This window comes from Podarcis pityusensis (assembly GCF_964106645.2).
Source record: "Podarcis pityusensis genome assembly, chromosome: 3".
Lineage (NCBI taxonomy): Eukaryota > Metazoa > Chordata > Lepidosauria > Squamata > Lacertidae > Podarcis > Podarcis pityusensis.
In genome coordinates this window covers 93549253-93568364 of record NC_138026.1, presented here as the reverse complement: position 1 = coordinate 93568364, position 19112 = coordinate 93549253, and the positions used below count along the sequence as shown (strand labels likewise).

At 44.2% G+C, this 19112-nt stretch overlaps 1 protein-coding gene and 1 long non-coding RNA gene across 3 annotated transcripts in view; one reads left to right on the top strand and one right to left on the bottom strand.

The window, feature by feature from the left end:
• LOC308474258 overlaps positions 1-11215 on the top strand; it is a 52476-nt gene extending 41261 nt beyond the window's left edge. The window contains exon 3 of the long non-coding RNA XR_013984626.1: positions 10821-11215. This is a non-coding gene — a long non-coding RNA (uncharacterized lncRNA). The remainder of the gene's footprint in view (positions 1-10820) is intronic.
• The window catches only part of DUSP10 (dual specificity phosphatase 10), a 46515-nt gene that overhangs the window by 13720 nt on the left and 13683 nt on the right, over positions 1-19112 (bottom strand). The window lies entirely within an intron of this gene.

Here is a 19112-nt window from a genome sequence, read left to right as displayed (position 1 = left end):
CGCTTCAGGTTACAGACTCCGCTAACCCAGAAATAGTACCTTGGGTTAAGAACTTTGCTTCAGGATGAGAACAGAAATCGCGTGGCGGCAGCGGGAGGCCCCATTAGCTAAAGTGGTACCTCAGGTTAAGAACAGTTTCAGGTTAAGAACGGACCTCCAGAATGAATTAAGTTCTTAACCCGAGGTACCACTGTATTGGGTATTCTTTGTGTTTAGGTTGTAAACCACACTGTGAACTTTGGATGAAGAGTGGTATAAAAAATTAACAAATGATAACAATAATCTCACAAATGCCAGACCTCAACCTGCCTCTGAACTTGGCTGGGATTATCGCAAAACAGTACCATTTTAAAGCAAGAAAGAAAAAAGTGCTGTGCGGAATTATGGTGTACAGGTAACTTATACTTATTTTATTTACATGATGGCAGCGAGTGGGTGCGAGGGGAATAAATAAATAAATGGAGAGAAGAGAAAACCCACTCATCATTTATTTACACACACTCGCCCCTCAACACACATACCTGCACAAAACTTCAGCTGCCGGCTTATCCAGCTTTGGGAAGGCAGCGTGAGGCTTGGCCTTTGGGAAGGAGGTACGAGGGCTCTGGCAGACTCCTAGTGCTTACTGGGCTTTGGGAAGGTAGTGGGAGGGCTCTGGAAACCTGTTACAGCCCTTGTGCCAGCTTTCAAAAGCCAGGCAAGCAGCCCTCCACCTTGCAAGGGGGCAGGATCCAGGGGTTCCTGGCTTTATGTTATTTTACTTATTCATACAACGGCCAGGAATATAACCCCCCCCCCCCGCATTCTAAATATGTTCAGGAGGATTTTTTTTATTATTATTTTTAAGTTTGGAAAACTATGCTATTTTGTTCATGCTCTCTACCTGAGTCAGCAGGCCATTTTGGAAGTTCTGAAGTTTCCCCAGCATCACCCTTTCAAAAAAAAAAAAAAAGCTGCAGAAAACATAGAACCGTTATCCTGACATTGGGTGGCGTTTATCCTCCCCACTCTCCGGAAATTCAGACCGGAGAGATCTTCTTGTGGCTCAAACAAAAAAGAGCTATCAATTTATATAACTCATATTAGTAGCCTCATAACGTCAGATCTATTCCCTCCAGCAGTGAAGCTGCTGAACCTGACAGTTCATTCACAAACACTTTGCTTAGTTCACTCTCAGAAGAGCCTCTGTCTGGACGGTCGGAGTGGTAGAGTGGGTGGTGTTGGACTTAACACAGGCAGGAACTGGGTTTATATGCCCATTCAGCTGGTAAGCTCACAGGCAGACTGACCTAGAGTAATAGGGTGGCCACTTGCACATTGTCAAAAAGACAGAGATTTGCACAAAAATTGCACATGCCAATTGATACTGTAAGTATAGGTGCAAATTTAGAAATAGCTGCTGTATTCTGCTGACAGCACACAGAATGCTCTAGTAGGATTCCCAAAGCATGTCCACTCTCCACTGAGCAACAACAACAGCAACAACAACACCACAACCCTATAGCTTTGTGGAGTTTTGTGGGGGGAGGAGAATGAATGGCTATTAAACCAGTTTAACTCTTCAGTATAGATATACCTGCATGCATCAGTTTCAAAACTAAATGGACAACTTAACTTTGTGTGTGTTTGTGTGTGCGGATCCTGTCCTAGTGCATCTTTTTCTCCCAGGTTTATTTTTAGAGTCACATCACTGCACAAGATAGAAGTTCAGCTGCTGAGCAATATTAGATGATTGACAGGAGATGGTACAGATGGAATTAGTTCAGACAGTCTGGGGATTTAAAAGACGGTTATTTCCAAAACTGGTATCAAATAAGTAACATTGGGGCAGTAAATTTCAAAATGTAGGCATATAAATACACACACACTGTTTTGAGTGCACACTTGTGAGGTCCTGCAAGTACAGCCTGTTTAAGAACTGTGACCTCATTTATTTATACTGCTGCAGAAAGCCTTGCCAGAGCAACAGCTGATGACAGCCTTATGTATTTTTCCACTAAGCCAACAATTAAATGGCTTCTGTGGTTTTAATGAGCAGAGGACATTATGTCAAAACTGATTCAAAGCATGAGATGGTTGAAGGATAAGGCAATGTCATTTAAAGTACAGAAAAACAAAACACACACAGCAGGAATATACTTTGAGCTTGGGACCTTTCCGGGATACTGATCTCTGTAAGAGTATGAAAAATTGCTTAAGCCAATGTGGAAACACCCGCTGGTCCTTGCTTAATGGGCTAAAATTCGAAGTGACATCACCGAACAAAAATGTTAAGGTGGGGAGATATGAAAAAAATGTTTTGTAATCCACTCACATGTGCTGACTCTGCTCAGGCAATCAGTCCTGGGGTTCATTCCGAAGTATACATTGCAGGGACGGGGAACCTTTGATCCTCCAGATGCTGCTAGACTACAACTCCCATCATTCCTGGCCATTAGGCATACAGGCTGGGGCTTGTGGGAGTTGGGAGTCCAGCAACATACAGGTTCTTTGACTTTTAGGGTATAGGACTGCAGCCTTACTTGTCCATTCAACAGTGCATTTCCAGGCATAGGCACCAGGTATACAAAATTGTACTCGCCAGAGGTGGTGAGAGAAGAGCAAAATATAGATGTCATTAACTGGCAGGATGATGGGGAGGAGGAAAAGGATCCCAGCAAGGTGCGTAGCCAGGGTTGGGAGATGCTGAGGCAAGGAAGGGTTGGGGAAGGAAGCACAAACAGGGTGACTGAGGGTGGCAAGGGGATGGAGGTCAATGCACAGGAACCAGAGCAGGAGGACTCACCACCGTAACCAGAGGGGACCTGTCTCCATGAACACGGCAGGCTCTAAGGCCTAGGGAGCAGCAGGAGGGGTGCTCTAAGAGGCTGAGGCAGGCAAGGGCCTACAGCTCAGCTTCCTAGCTGGCCAGGTAGGGCTCGTTAGCTCTGGGAGAAGGTGTGTAATTCCTCTGCTAGAGTGGGTTTGGAACAGGTGAGGGTCACCTGCCTCGTGGTGTGACAATAAGCATGCAAAGTATGAAAGGGAAGCAGAGCTGAGGTGCTGTGTCTGCTCAAGCTCCCCTGTTGGTGGACCTTGGCTTGGATGCTCCTGGACTGTGCTTCAGGTTTGACTCTGGACTGCATCCTGACTGCTGGACTTGGCTTACTTGGACTGACCCTGGACTGCGTTTCCTGACCTTTGGTCTTTGCTTGCTTGGATTGATGCCGGGACTCTGAACTTTGGACTTGACATACTGACTTGCTACCAGGTAGGCCAGAGGTTTAGGACAGCAGAAGTCAGTGGTGCTGTCAGGGCAGGCCTTGGGGACTGAAGCCTAGGGTCTTGTCCTGCAGAACGAGCCTTTTTTTAAAAAAGGAGAACCATGATAATTCTTGGATTACAGTTGCTGAAGTTCTACCTGTTGGTTCTTGGATAGAAGCCAAGCAGACTATTATTGCTTACCTTCCACATAACCTTTACAGATGATGCACAATACAGGGCTATCAACCTGCAGGGCACAGGTTTCATTAGGCAGGTTGCCCCATGCGTCAATTATAATTATGCACAAGGCAAGATGAAACGCTCCAGCAGAACTCCAAAAGGAAGACACACTCCCTTCTTGCTCAAGGCAAACTCAATTCAAGCGAGTCTTCATTACAGCCTCCACCAAACTTTTAAAGTAATTTCACCCACCAGCGTTAATCCATCAGTATCACCCAGGGATGTCAAGGAGAGGTTTACTCTAAGGAAATTCAGCCCTTGGGTTTTAACTAAGGCAAACCACTCTGTTACTGTCTTATTGTCTCTGGCAATATCAGAAAATGGAAAAAGTACTACATATATCTTTAGGGTTACCACTAATCTGGATTCCTCATTGTTCTTCTAATCAAGCCATCAGGCATTCTGGTCAAGGAGGTCAGGTCAGGGAGGTCAAACTATTCCATAAAGGGAGGGAATCCAGGTTTAGAATTTATGTTTGACTCACAGTGTTATTTTTTAACTAACGTTTGTACTTCCATTCTAGTTGTACAGTTTGCGCTGAAGATCAGAACAAGGAATGGTTAGGTCAATGGAGGCTGAAGCAATGATAAAGGGTTGATTCTTGGCTTCTTGGCTGAACTTGTGGGAGGGGGAGAGAAATGGATCACAAATTATTATGTCCAGCATCACCCTACCTAGAATAAGCCTTTAGCCTTCCTATGATTCTTACAGCCAACAGGTCCAGAAATTTATTTTCCAGCTCACAGAACCCATCTTGCTACATCTTTTTTTTTCAGAATTCAAAGTTAAATTACCTTTTATCCTCCAAGAGAAAAAGGGGGAAGCTTGTTATCTTAGTTAACATCCTTCCACATACACACACTCTAAAAAACACACCCAAGTTGTTCAGAAAGCAAAAGATATCCAGGCAGGGATCAAGGGAGCTGAGAACTCTAGATGTAATTATTTTCCCCAATACAGCCATTACTAATTTTGAGAAGTAGTAAAAGTGCAACATTGATAATAATGGAGTACATTTGTACACCTATATCTGCATTGTATAATTATTCTAATCAAAGATTTTGGCAGAATTTTATGGCCGAATCCTGTGTATATTTACTTGGAAGTGGTCCCACTGATTTTAATGAGACTGGAAAACACTAGAAATGTGTACAAGTTTTCAGCCTTAAAAGCAGCAACCTTTGCTTAATGATCAAAGAAAAGGAGCACCCTCACACACTTCAGCCTGTGTGTCATCATCTCTACATGTGGGGTGGGCAACAAGGGGCATGGTCAGGGACCACATGTCAGTGGGCATGGCCAGAATAGACCATGGGTGGAGCATGGGCTGCAGATAGGTAAGGCCACTGATACTTATTCCTCTGTATGCTATCCAGCACCACAGGTAGACTCCACTCAGCCTGCAAAACAATGATTGGGCAAACTGGGGGAGTGAGATTTACCTGCAACACTCAGTGGGTGAGGATTCAGAAGTATGGGTGGGCTTGTAAGAACATCTGGGGACCCAAGGTTGAAAAATGCTGCTCTAAAGCAATACTGTGACGACTCTAAACAAACTGTACTATAGAACTTACTCTATAGGAGGGATTGTGGTTTCATCGTTGGTTGCTTTTTTAAGATAAAGGAAGCTAACACTGAAAAGCTGGGGCGTGCAACCAGCAAAGAAAATCAAGTGGCAGGCCTCTGCAATAAGAGGAAGTGGGTAACCTGATATGTTTCCACTCTTTTAAAAAGGCCTACAGGAATTGCATAACATGACAGCTCGAAGCCTATGGTGGAAGAATGCTCGAGATCTAAATAAGAAAAGAGACGTGTGCCAAGACAGCATGAGTAGAAGATAGTTGTTCATCACCACCACCAGTAATGTTACGGTCACTATCCAAGCATTGCTTTGGATTTTCACAGTTATGTTCTACTAGGGTTGTCATGCACCCAGAATTTCCCAGACATTGCCAGGATTCAGCCATTGGAAACAGTGTCTGGGCAGGAATTGCTTTAATTTCTGGGAAAATCCAGACTTATGGCAACCAAGTGTGTTTTAATAGATCTTGCAAAACTAAAAGAAGCTCAACGACTTTGGCCAAAAACAAAAAGCTCAACAACGTTTGTGTCCGGATTTCCACTTTTTGAAATACAGCAACCCTAGTTCTACACATGCTCCAAAAACCTAATGAAAACAGAGGCTGAAAAGCATAGGGTTCTGCCTGCTGTCAAATAATTGTTCTCTGGAGCCTTCAAAATGCACAGGGTTCTCTGCTGTGGCAGAGGCGCGGCATGGAACAGATATCTAGATTCTTTCCAGAGCAGAACACATGCATTTGTACCTTTCTTTAAAAAGTACAAAAGTACAAACTTCCACAGCCCATGCAACCAACAGACGAACATGGCAAAAAAACCTTGTGAGTATTTCTTAACTCTCCAATGGGGGTGGGACACTTGGGGCCCCCCGAATCATTTCTGGACTCCAACTCACATCAGCCTCGGTCAGTGGCCAGGGATGATATGAACTGCACTCTAGCTATATCTGGCAGGGGGGGGTGTCACAGGTTGCCCACCCCATATACTCTGCAATAGGGGGAGAAAGATGTGGCAGCTAACTGACAACCAGAAGAGTTCCTTGGAAGCCACATTTTCCCCGAGAGCTTCAAAGGAGGAAAAAGGAAATTCCATTAGGACAGTTCTTCCTCCTACCCAAGTGTCAGAAGAGTAAGCTCATAGACTTACTCTTGAGTTCCTACTCAATTCCAATACTCAGGTTGTGTGTCATTTGCCACTAGCCGTGATGGCTATGGTCTGCCTCCGCTGTCGGAGGCAGTTTCCCTCCAAAGACCAGTTGCTGGAAATCACAGGCGGGAGTGTGAGCTGTGCTGCTTATGTTCCGCTTGTGAGTTTCCCATAGGCATCTCTGGTTGGCCACTGTGAGAACAGGATGCTGGACGAGATGGGCTTTTGGCCTGATCTGGCAGGATTCTTCTCTTCTCAACGATATAGCCAGTATTGATTAACAACTACCCAAATTACAATTCCTAGACACTGACACACACCCAACATCTCCACCATTAATACTTGAAATGCAACATTCCTCACTAAGCTTCCATTCTAGAAAGTTAGGGTTAACACCAAATGGATTTGTTTAGACATGGGTTTTATTTATAGCAAATGGGGGTGAAATTCCAGGATCATACACGACCTTATATACCATAGTCTCTTTCTAAGTATAACTGTACTTGGGTACGCATATCTAAAAAAAGATTCAAGAACCACTGCGAATTATATGAACTTTCACTTCAGATGTAGGTTGTGGGTAGGTATGAAATTCCCCTGCATACCAAGCTCTTACCCTACAATGACAGAGTGTCATTATAGGCTTGTTCACATGTTACTCTTGAACACAGGTACAAGCAATCTCTGCAAAAGTGTTTCTGTGAGAGTGTCCACTTGCTGATGGGCGGGGTGTAATTATTTATTATTATTATTATTATTATTATTATTATTATTAAGCATGTGAACACCACTTATGTGATAAACATAGCATTGCTTTAGGGGCTTCAAAGGGGGTATGGAAACAACCAGCCCTTAGCAGCTGGCTTCATACACCTCACCTCCACCGCCCAACATAACACCTCCAAAAAAATGACAATATGCCCCGTGTTTTACTTTTGAAATCAGGCTGTGAAACAGGGGGCATTTTGACTAAAGCCCAGCCTGTATCAAATGTGTGAAGGAAGCACATGGATAATTAAATGTTCCTCCCTCCAGAAGCTGAGCACAATTTATGCCAATATCTACTCTGTCCACCATTTTGATGGTTTTATGCCATGAAGCAGTCTATAAGCTTGGTTCATAATAACACACATTTTTCACTCAGAGGGGAGGAGGCAAGTGTGTATATTTTACGTTTTTCATTTATTATTATGTAATAAGAGGAGATTCTAGCTAAACATCAGGAAGAACTTGCTGACATTAAGAGCTGTTTGACAGTGGAAAGGTCTCCCTCAGGAGGTTGCGGACTCTCCTTCCTTGGAGGTTTTTAAGCAAAGGTTGGGTGACCGTCCGTCATGTAATGATCTAGTTAAGATCCCTACATTGCAAGGGGTTGGACTAGATGACCGCTGGGGTGCCTTCCAACTCTATGAGTCTATGGCATTTATATCCCTCCTTTTCTCCAAGGAGCTCCAAGTGGCATACATAGTCCCACCCCATTGAAATTACCCTCCAGTCCAGCATCCTGTTCTCACAGTGGCCAACCAGATGCCTGCAGAAAACCAGCAAGCAGGACACGAGCGCAAGAGGCCTTTTCCATCCTGTGGCTTCCAGCAACTGGTACCGTGGTACCTCAGGTTAAGAACTTAATTCGTTCTGGAGGTCCGTTCTTAACCTGAAACTGTTCTTAACTTGAGGTACCACTTTAGCTAATGGGTCCTCCCGCTGCCACCGCCACACAATTTCTGTTCTCATCCTGAGGTAAAGTTCTTAAGTGGAGGTGCTACTTCCAGGTTAGTGGAATCTGTAACCTGAAGCGTCTGTAACCCGAGGTACCACTGTATTCAGAAGCATTACTGCTGCATATGCTTTACTCACTCGAAATATTTTGCACATGTCACACAACCAGCCTCAGAAAAAAGAACTTCTTGAACTTTCTACAACATGACATGCTCCTCAGAATTGTTGGCTGTGACACATGAAAGGCCACTTCACACAGGCATGGACATCGCTCAGAATCTAGATGATTAACAACTGAACCTGTGAACCACACGCCAGAAGAGGGGACATTTGCCTGAGGTTTTCCCATCTGCAATTGGATTTACAAAGCCACTGGTCACTCAAATGTTTCAGTCACAGAGTGACTCGACAAACTTGCGAACCCTGACACACTTGTTTTTGGAAAGCAGTGATACATTACACAATGCTTCAAAATCAAGACTTCTCTACCTTCTAGAACAAGGGTCATTGTTGCTGTTGTGTCTACAGCCCCCTTCATCCATTAGTCCTGCAGGCTGAGGCAGGCTGGGAGTACAATGGGACAGCGTTCTTCAACCATGTGTCTCCCATCTTCCTCAGCTCACTTAGCCAGTGGTCAGGAAAAATGGGAGTTGTAGTTCAAAACCTGGGGACACAAGGTTGAAAAGCACCAATCCAGAGAGCCCCATATTAGCCACCCCTAGTCAGGCTCCCTTCTAACTGCAATTCTGTGATATTATCAGGCACTGAAATGCTAGATCCCAAGCGCTATACCTTTTCAGAATGTCTGAACTCATATTTACTAGCTAAGTTGGTAGAGGACTACACACTAAGGCTCTGCTTGGAGCACACACCCCCCCAAGTGCCGTGCAGGGGACAATATCTCCACTCTGCATGCCTTGGAATCCTTTGTACATGTGCTGAGAAGCTTAGCTGCACTAGCTTTCTCTGTGCTCGTCCAGGGTCAATTGAGGAATCCATTCTGGGTGCTGCAATCCACTCCAGAGTTTGGGTAGAACAGAACTGGATTCCACTCTCCACCAAAAACTCCCCAAGCAAAATTGCTAGAGAGGAAGCCAGTTATCTAATCAGCCAAATATGTGCAGTTTGAACACGAGCGCCTATATTAGTTAAACAGCGGCAACTAGAACACAGAGAGAAAAAGGGTAGGTGATGTTTGCACTGTGGGAAAGCATGCCACTCATATGAATCCGGTTTCTCTCCGTGCTCAGACATCATGTGGCAGAGGGCAAAAGGGTCCGTTTCACTTTTCCATTTCTCAAAGGGGTTTGGAAAGAGGAGCCTTCTGCACGGCCCCTCCCGTTCCCAATCGCCAGCATTCAAGCACATCCACCCCTCCAGTTAAGCTGTCAGGGTGAATAATTTGCAGCGCTCTGGAACAAATGAACTGGGAGCGTTCCATCCACTGGCAAGGTCAATTCCCCACCTCCACCCCCATTCCATTCGCTAGTTACCTGGAAAGGCAGGTTCATAACCAAACTCAGTCCTAAAGTAGATCATGACATAGCACTGCAGTCCCTTTTGGGTATTCGAAGCAGCTAGTTTATAAAGGATTCACACCCCTGGGCATAGCCAGGATTTTTGTTAGGGGGGTAGGCTTTTGTTAGGAGGGGGCAGAACCTCAGATTTGTATTGATTTTGATTGATTTGGGGGGGGGGACAGCTGCCCCCTGCCTCCCCGGCTACACCCATGTCCAGACCCTGCCCTTTCATCATTCTTCGCAGAGTGCCTTCTCTCCACAAAACCTAGACTTCGGGTGGGGAAACATTGCCCTCAGATATATAATTTAATCGCCAAATGGTGTCTTAAACCTAGGTTATGGCCGCCACAATGGAATGTCTAGGCACCATCACCCCGCCATGGAGTTTATTGTTGTCATTTCTTTACCGTTTTGTATGTTAAAGAACTGATCTCAAAGTGGTTTACAACACATCAAAACATCAAATAAAACAAATTCAGGCTTCAAGGAAAATATTTCAGGTCCTTCTCTAAGTGATATTTTGCTCCCCCCCCCCCCCCCCCAGTCACCAGCCTGGCATCCAGAGATCTCCACATGGTCACAATTGGACATGAGCTAGTCGTAAAATGCACCTGGCGCCTGGCTAATTTCTAACACTGATCAAAGGTGGTGGGAGTTGTAAGTCCAGCAACGTCTGAAGGACCATAAACTCCCAATTCCTGATTTAGAATCATAGAATTGTAATTTGGAAGGGACACACAGGGTCATTTGGTCCAACCCCACGCAACGCAGAAATCCTGCCCTCAGCTATCCTTGGGTGGGCTTGAACCACCAGCCTTCTGGTTAACAGCCAAATGGAAGCACTGAACAATTAAGACCATCATTTTCTTTTACTCCCAAGTCTTCAGTATATGAATGCAAAACAAGGTTGTATCAACTAGAAGTTGAAGGCGGGGGTGGGGGGGGTGGGATCAGGATGAATGATGGGTGGGAAAGGAAATATAAGATTTCCCCCCACTTTTGAGCTATTGCTATTCTTTAACTGTACTTCAGAATTTAGTTCTCTCTCCTTCTATCACGAATGCATACATTAATTAAAATGTATATCCAGAGAGATATTTGTTTCTGCATGACAATGCTGAGGTCAACATAACCATTTAAGACTAGATGAAAGCAAACATTCCCCCCTGTTTTCCCCCAATTAGCAAAACCTAAGAAACCTTAAGGCAATTCTGGGATGATGCAGAAGCCTGCAGCTATATCAACATGGGTATACTGTATTTGGAATGACTGTTTGAATAAAGCTAGGGCATTCATATTTTTTAAATACATAAATTAAATATGTGTTGTGTGTGCTAAATTGTACATAATACATGTTGATGTTTCTGTCTGCAGAAAAGCAGAGTTGCCTGTATTGGTTTAAGGCTCAACCCTTGAACTCTAGCCCAACACAAGACAACTTTTTCGGAGGATTGCCACTGCTCCAAGTTACCCAAGCATCTTCAGTCTCTAAAGCAGCGGGACCTTGCCTTTTACAAACTGGTTGCTCCAATGGAATCTTGCGCCTGGGGTCAATGAATCAGTTAAGCTTCACTGGGCTGGTACAAGCACTTATTCAAGCCATATTGCTGGTTCTTATCATCGTAGTTTAGAACCACTGGCTGTAGGGATTCCTCCATGGAGGAGAAATGGAAGAAACAATTCCAGGAAATTTCTTTCATACAGAACAGGATGATGGATATTCTGGAGTAGCAGCAGTCTGAAATAATTTCCCCCAATAAAGCCCATGAATGCCCAACCTCATACTTTTAAGATGACGTTTTTATTCTGGAAGGTTAACAACCCCTCAACACTGTAAACTGATCTCAGTATGATTTTGTATTGTTTACAATGTTGAATATTAATGGTGGAGTTGTTATAGCTATATTAGTAATTTACTGTGAGGAGTATACAATGCTAAAAATGCTTTGAATTAAAGAAAAGCAGGAGGAAATTTCTCTCTCATCTTAATCACGATATAGTGCTCTTTTTGTTTGACTACATATTCATTTCTTTCCAACCTCTGTTTACAGTCCCCCAAATTTGTGTGTGTGTGTGTGTGTGTGTGTGTGTGTGTGTAGACCTGCAATTCCTGATTAACATGTAAGATGAAGTGGACTGTAGTCTACAAAAGCGTATGCCATAATAAATTTGGTAGGCTTTAAGTTGCTACAAGACCCTCTGCTATAGTGGGGGGTGTGCGGGGAGAAACTTGGTTTGGTTTCCGTTTTAATTCATTAATGGCTCTAATTTACACATCCCATAAGAATGTGCAAACCAAATTGCATCGATCTTCACAATCCTCCAATTTTTGTGATGCAATTCTCCAACTAATGTATATACACTGTGCATATTAGGGACACTGTACATATTAGGGAAATGTGTATGTAAAAAAATGCATTTATTTGTGAAAAATCAAATATGCAAAAAAAGCAGTAAACCGGGGACACTACCTGACCCTTGAGGTCCCTTCCAACTCTATGATTCTACATTCAAAAATGTGTCCTGTTAGGAGAAATGCAGACTAAAGTAATGAATTCTTATTAAAGACTTAACAAACTGATGCAGAAAAGTGGCGAACCAAATTCAAGATTTGAGAAATGATATAAGTGAAGAAACTGACAGATCCTTCGATCCTGCTTGCAACAGCTGAACATGGTTGTCCCTCTGGAAGTCGTTACAGATTTGTTCCCCTCTCTTCAAGTCAGCAGATGCAACAAATATGTTAGCATGTAATATCTAACTAGTCTCAGAAAACCTTTTCTCTAGATTAAAGGAGACCTCTCTTTCTAACTCGAGTCACTGTAGAGAACAACTAGATATTTGTTTTTGTTTGTCCACTGGGCTCAAGGAACCCACAGGCTGATTAAAGCAACAGAGAACTATAAATGCCACAGAATTTCCCCTGAAGCAAGACTGGAGCCAAATTTGGAGGCTCCTCTGAAATGAAGCATCTGTAGCAATTTCTGGGAAAAGATCTAATACTTCAGTTAAGATCAAAGGTATTTCCTGCCAGGGAAGAGTTCACACCCCTCTAAGCGAAACAAAATACTCTGCCGATAATAGAGCAATATCAGAGACTAGGACACTCTAACTTTACAGCATCAAATACTGAGTAGTACAGTGGTACCTCGGTTTAAGAACAGCCCTGTTTATGAACTATTCGGTATACGAACTCCACAAAACCGGAAGTAGTGTTCCGGTTAGCAAACTTTACCTCGGTCTACGAACAGAAGCCGAATGGTGGAAGGCCACCAGCAGCAAGAGGCCTCATTAGGGAAAGCTTGCCTTGCTTTAAGAATGGCTTTGGTTTAAGAACAGACTTCCGGAACGGATTAAGTTTGTAAACTGAGGTACCACTGTAGTACTCTGGTGTGCTAGAGAGGTGTCACCGCATCTTAAATCTGGACCACCAAATTAAAGAAATTGCTCTCAGATGGAGAGAATTTCAGAGGAAAGGCAGTTCAGGGGGCTTGATCTAATCAAAGTTTAACTAAGAGAAATGAAACACAAGAAAAAAGATTGAGATTTGCCCCCTTAAGCAAAACAGACAACAAAATGCAGTGTGGAGTATTCCTGTTCACTGTTTTAGCCAGCCATGCCTTTTCCAAAAACACTCCCTTTGATTTCTACACCCTCCTAGTTTTTTGCTCCAGCAGTCAGAATTTTGCACTCACAGAGCATGCTCAGGCTAATTTTGGGTCATCCTCCTTCTACACCCAACCCTTAGGATTCCCTCCTCAATGTTTTTCTGCTCCTGCAAATCCTAGGGTTCTCCCAAGCCCGCTGATCCCATATGGCTAATAAGGATGGGCACTTTTAAGAATGCGTGCACTAGAATCTTGCAATATGCTTTACATGCGACTGCCTTTAGAGAGACGTCTAAAACTCCAAACTGGTACAGAGTGCAGCAGGAAGAATGCTTGTGGGAATCAAACATCAGAGCATATTGCTCTAGTTTTGACTACCAGCTCCCATATGCATCTGTGCAAACTCTACAACCAGTTTCAGAAGCCCTGCACACATCCATCAATAAAAGGGGGTTAGGGCTGATGGGTACAAGGCCTTTTTAACTGTGGCTCCATATTTATAGAATATGTTTTCTCATGAAATGCACACGGCCCTGTCATTAGTGACTTTTCAAGGAAGTATCAACACATTTTAATTTTGATCCAGTTATTAACTGCCATGTCTTAATGGTGTTATATTGCTCATTTTTCCATTTTTGAACACACCACCTAGATCTGGTGTGCAGAACCTTTGGCCCTTCAGATGCTGCTGAGCTGCAACTCCCATCATCCCTGGCCATTGACCATGCTGGCTGGGGATTATGTTCAGCAACATCTTGAAAGCCAACAGTTCCCCACACCTGACTTAGAGGAAGAACTGCATTTAAAGTTCAGAGAGGTGCAAATTTCCAAGGGTGGCTCTGTTTTGGCCCATGCATCATTTCCAGAAGTGCAAATCAAGTAGGTTCACCTTTAAATGTGAACTGAACTACACCCCACCCTTCTCACTACTTCTAGTGCACCTACATGGTACCATATCCTCCTTTCATCAAATTCCTCCTCAAGACCCGCCTTTCCCATGGAGACTAGGGAACAGACTCCCCATAGCCATACAAACCAAGCGCAAGCATGTGGAAGTAGAATAAATGCATACAGGCACACAGGCCCCATTTACGCAGGTGTTACATTTCAAGGCACCACGTGCATCAGTGAAATCCTGTATATTTGAAAAGCCTGCAAACCCTCCATTTTGTCTCTGCCCTGCCCTGTTCTGCCCCCCTTTTGGTGACATTTTTGGGTCACTTCCTGGTTTGGTGCAATGTGTGTATGTGCAGTTGCACACGTAAAAAGAGGGGGGCTGCCTGTATACTTACCTGTCTCCCTCATTCGTCCATGATGAATTTTAGACTGTGGCCCAGACCTGTCCTCTGGTTTGGAACAAACCAATAATGAGGCCATGTGGACATTCTTGGAGGAAGAACTCACAGCGGCTCATTTTGCCCACCATCCGTGATGAGGAGTGGGGCAGAAAATGGAGGGGCACCAACTGAAAATACAGTATTAGACAAGCTTGGTGGCTTCAATGTTTCTAAGCTTTGTTTACAAAATGCATGTTAAACAAACATGCTAAACTAGGTCACTCTCCAGGGCATCGGGGGGGGGGGACCCATGCAAATTACCCTATGCAAATTAGCCTAATTTGCACAGGATTTTTCTCCCCAGGAAGGAAAACTTATATCACTGCCAAAGATATCTAATTCCCACTAAAGAGCTCTCTGCTGGATCAGAACAAAAGTCTATTTATTCCAGACCACATTTCCATAGTGATCAGCCAGATGTTCCTGGGAAGCCCAAAGAGGTAGGAACCAAGGACGACAGCCCTGTCCTGCTCTTCCTTTCTGCCCAGCTGTGATTTTCTGCCTAACTTTAGCAGGATTGGAGCCTATTCCCTATAGAGTTAATCATTACAATGACGGAGTGGCGGATTGAAACAGGGATTCCAATGTGAGAACCTCTGCATGATCTTTCGCATGCAGAATATAAGAACAGAAAGGCCTGCCACCTCCATTGTGCTCACACCCTGAACCCTCTGCATCTGTTACCTTATTCCCTTTCACCAAGGTGATTTCCCCCTCCATTGCAAAGAAGGACAAACCTGAGGATGCTGGATAGCTCAGTTGGTCGAGTGTGAGACTCTTAACCTCAGGGTTGCGGGTTTGAGCCCCACGTTGGGAAAAAGACCTTGTGGTTTCTTCCAATTCTACAATCCTATGTGGCCCTTCCAGTTGTCGTTGGGCTATAACTCACGTTTCCCCCAACCATTGGACATGCTGGCTGAGGGCGCTGGGAACTGTAGCCCCAAAACATTTGGAGGGCCACAAGTCTACCATCTCTACCTTGGAGCAGTTCTGCATGCAACCAAATTGTTCAAAGGCCTATGTATTTTGCAGAGGAAGCCCTGGGCTTTTTGCCCATCGCTACATTTTCAGGATCCTTACCCTTTTCACAGAAATATACTTTCCTTGGATGATGGGGGAATGTTAAGGAACAGTCTCCCTCGGGAAGTTGTGAACTCTCCTTCCTTGGAGTTTTTTAAGCAGAGGTTGGGTGGCCATCTGTCCTGGGTGCTTTAGTTGAGATCTCTGAATTGTAGACTAGATGACCCCTGGGATCTCCCTATTCTGTGATTCAAAAGCATATTCTCTGAAAATTACCTATACAGAACATAAATGTCTATGTGCTTCGACTCTGGAATATTTACATTAGACTCTGATTTGAAGTGAAACAGTGGAGAGGAAATCCAAAAGAGCAAGGCATTAAAGCATGTGCCTCATTTTTTACATAAGCTGAAGGTGCTTTATCACTTTGCACAGACTTAGTCAGCACACGTGTCTGCACTGAGCACTCAGAAAGGGACTTGTATGAAATATTAATCTGCCCATTTGGGGATTTTAGTGCTGATTCGCTCCTTCATCCAGCCAGCCGGGTATTGGTATCTAATGCAACACTGACTGTTTGCCCTTCATTGCAGCCCTCGTTCCGAAACAAAATCAGCAGCTGGCGCTGTCATGTGGGGGATTATGTGAGCATTAAGACAACACAAAGGGCAACATTCAGCGATTTGGAAGAGGGGCGACGTAAGAATCTCCTTGGGTGGATTTAGAGATCTGAAACCCTGTGAAAGGTAGAGAATGCTCATTTTACTTAAGCCGCAGGTTTAATGAAAAAAAACCATGTTTACAACAACTGTGATGCATAAGTCAGCTTTTTTTACAGCAAGGAACAGAGCATCACCACCTCCTAAAGTCCACAGATGAAGTACAAGAGCAGCGGCCGGCCAAAAGTTGGCAATCCCAAGTGTGCCCTTCCTTCAGCTGCAATGTTATCTGTGTTCTCCTTCTCCAGCATTTCTCAAAAGGCTTGTGACTAAAGCTGGGGAGGGGAAGAGAGTTACTTTGCCCATATAATAATTCTACCCTTTATTCATTATGTGGCCCTGGATCCCAGCCAACGCTAACACTAAAATGGAATTGTTGTTGTCTGGAAGCAGGGCTGTCACCACAGGAGAGGCAGGGCCCTTCAGGGATATTCCAGGCCCTCACCCTGTTTGCTCAGCTCTCAGCAGGAAGCCATCCCCTGGCTTCTTCACTCCTGGAGATATACAGTAAGGAAAACCAATCAGATGGTATTTGAGCCTACTGCTCGCTCAGTAGTTCTTAAGGAGCATTGATGCGTACTCGCCTACTCTCAGTCTGAAATAGTACAGTCCAAGGGCTATAGCATGTGATTCCCCTGATCATCAATTTCAGTTTTAACTCCCAGACTTCCTACATCAAACTGCCTGTTTTTCTCAAGATGAGCATAAAAGGGGACCAAGTACGTATTCCATTTGAATAGTGAACCAAGCAGTGTTTGAAATTAGCCAGGTGTATTTTACACTTGGCTTTCGACCACTTGTGACCAAGTGAATATGCCTGGGCTCCAGGATGGCACCTGACATCTCCACCATCTGGAGGTGCCTGCCTGGGAACCACTGGATCTGGACTGTTTTCGCACACTAATACCCCATTCTGTAGAATTCTACCAGTTATATTTTATCTGCACAATTGGAATGAATTTCTGGAACCAAAATGTTTTACTATGTTTTTATATATGCTGGAAGCCGCCCAGAGTGGCTGCGGCAACCCAGTCAAGTGGGCGGGGTACAAATAATAAAATTATTAATTATTGTTTATTATTTCTGTGCAGCCTGAGCAGAGGTCAGAATAGGCCTATAGATATGTGGACTGTCCCTGGGTCAAGTGACTTTTCTTCTTTAAGTTATTAGAGTTCTTAACCTAGCTCAAGGTTGTCATCTGAACTAGCCAGATGTTAAACTGATAATCTCAGTCAGTCCATCATTTGAAAAATAAGACTTTAGAACTCTCTTGCCCCTAAATTCCAACTAGACATTCCATTTTGGTGACTGCAACCTTGGTTTAAGGAGCCATTTGGTGCATGGCTTATATATACAGTGGTACCTCGGGTTACAGATGCTTCAGGTTATGCGTTTTCGGGTTGCGCACCGCGCCAAACCCAGAAGTACTGGAATGGGTTACTTCCAGGTTTCGGCGCTCGTGCAGAAGTGCTAAATTGTGCTTTGTGCATGCGTAGAAGCACCGAATCGCGACCCGCATGTGCGCAGACACAGCACTGCGGGTTGCGAACGCTGGGGGTTGTGAACACGCCTCCCGCACGGATCACGTTCGCAACCGAAGGTTCCACTGTATCCGAGTTTCCAACACTAAAACCAAGGATGATAAAAACATTGATGGCCACCAGTTTGGATGGCATTAAAAAAGGACCAGACAAATTCATGGAGGATAAGGCTATCAGTGGCTACTAGCCACGATGGCTCTACTCTGCCTCTATAGTCAGAAGCAGTAATGTTTCTGAATGACAATTGCTGGAAACCACAGGAGGGACGACTGCTCTTGTGCTTGGGTCCTGCTTACCAGTTTCCCACAAGCATCTGGTTGGCCACTGTGAGAACAGGATGCTGGCCTAGATGGGCCAGTGGCCTGATCCAGGAAGCTGTTCTTATGAAATGCCAAAAACAATGTAATCAGTTCTGACACACACAACAAATGGCCTTGCCCAAGTCAGGGGGACTGTCTTGATCTCTGCTTCTCAATCTTCACTTATTCTGAAAACACAATGAAGGTTTAAGAATAAAAATGGCACTCACACACCATTTTTAATTTCGAATGTGCATTTCGAAAGCCATTTCAAAAGTATAATTCATTTAAAATTGAAAGAAGCAATCAAATGTCCAGTGGAAGAAAACGAATGCTCCTGGCAAAGCTATTTATATGAACAAACCTGGCAAAGGCCTAAAAGCTGGAGAGAACAGCCAACAAGAACTTTGATGGAAAATCCTGGCAGGACATGAGAAAGCGCACGATAGAGCATGATGAGTGCTCCTGTGGGGAGGAACATGGCACACACATCCCCAAGATGCCTTTGTGTAAATATTGGCATCTCTTTAACTAGGAAGTAGCTCAACCAAGTGATTACATGCTGAAGCGGTGAGTGGAGTTCTAGCCCATTTTACAGAGAATCCAAAATTTAGGGATGTAGAGAAAATAATTGACTGGATAGCTCAGTTGGTAGAACATGAGATTATTAATCTCAGGGTTGTGGGTTTGAGACCCATGGTGGGCAAAAGGTTCCTGCATTGCAGGAGTTTGATGACCCTCATAGTCCCTTCCAACTCTACAATTCTCTGATTCTCACTCAGGCTGACACTAGCAAGACTGTCCTGCAGAGAGCTCCTTACAGTAGTGTGGTCACCTTCTAGCATCCTTACAAGTAGCATGGACAGCTTTACTGCAGGGCAGATGTGGACAAGTTTTAAAGGGGTCATCAGGGTAGGCTCAGATAATGGCCTAACCCTGGTAATTAAGAACATAACAGGAGCCTGCTGAGTCAGGTCAGTGTCCCATCTAGTCCAGCCAACCAAGATGTCTATGGGAATCCTGCAAGCACGAAATGTGTTGGCTAACCAGTTCCATGGTTTAACTAGGTGCTGCATTCATGCCATGTGGCTCCTATAAGCAGGGACCATGGGACAATGGAACTTCAAAAGTTGCCTTATAGG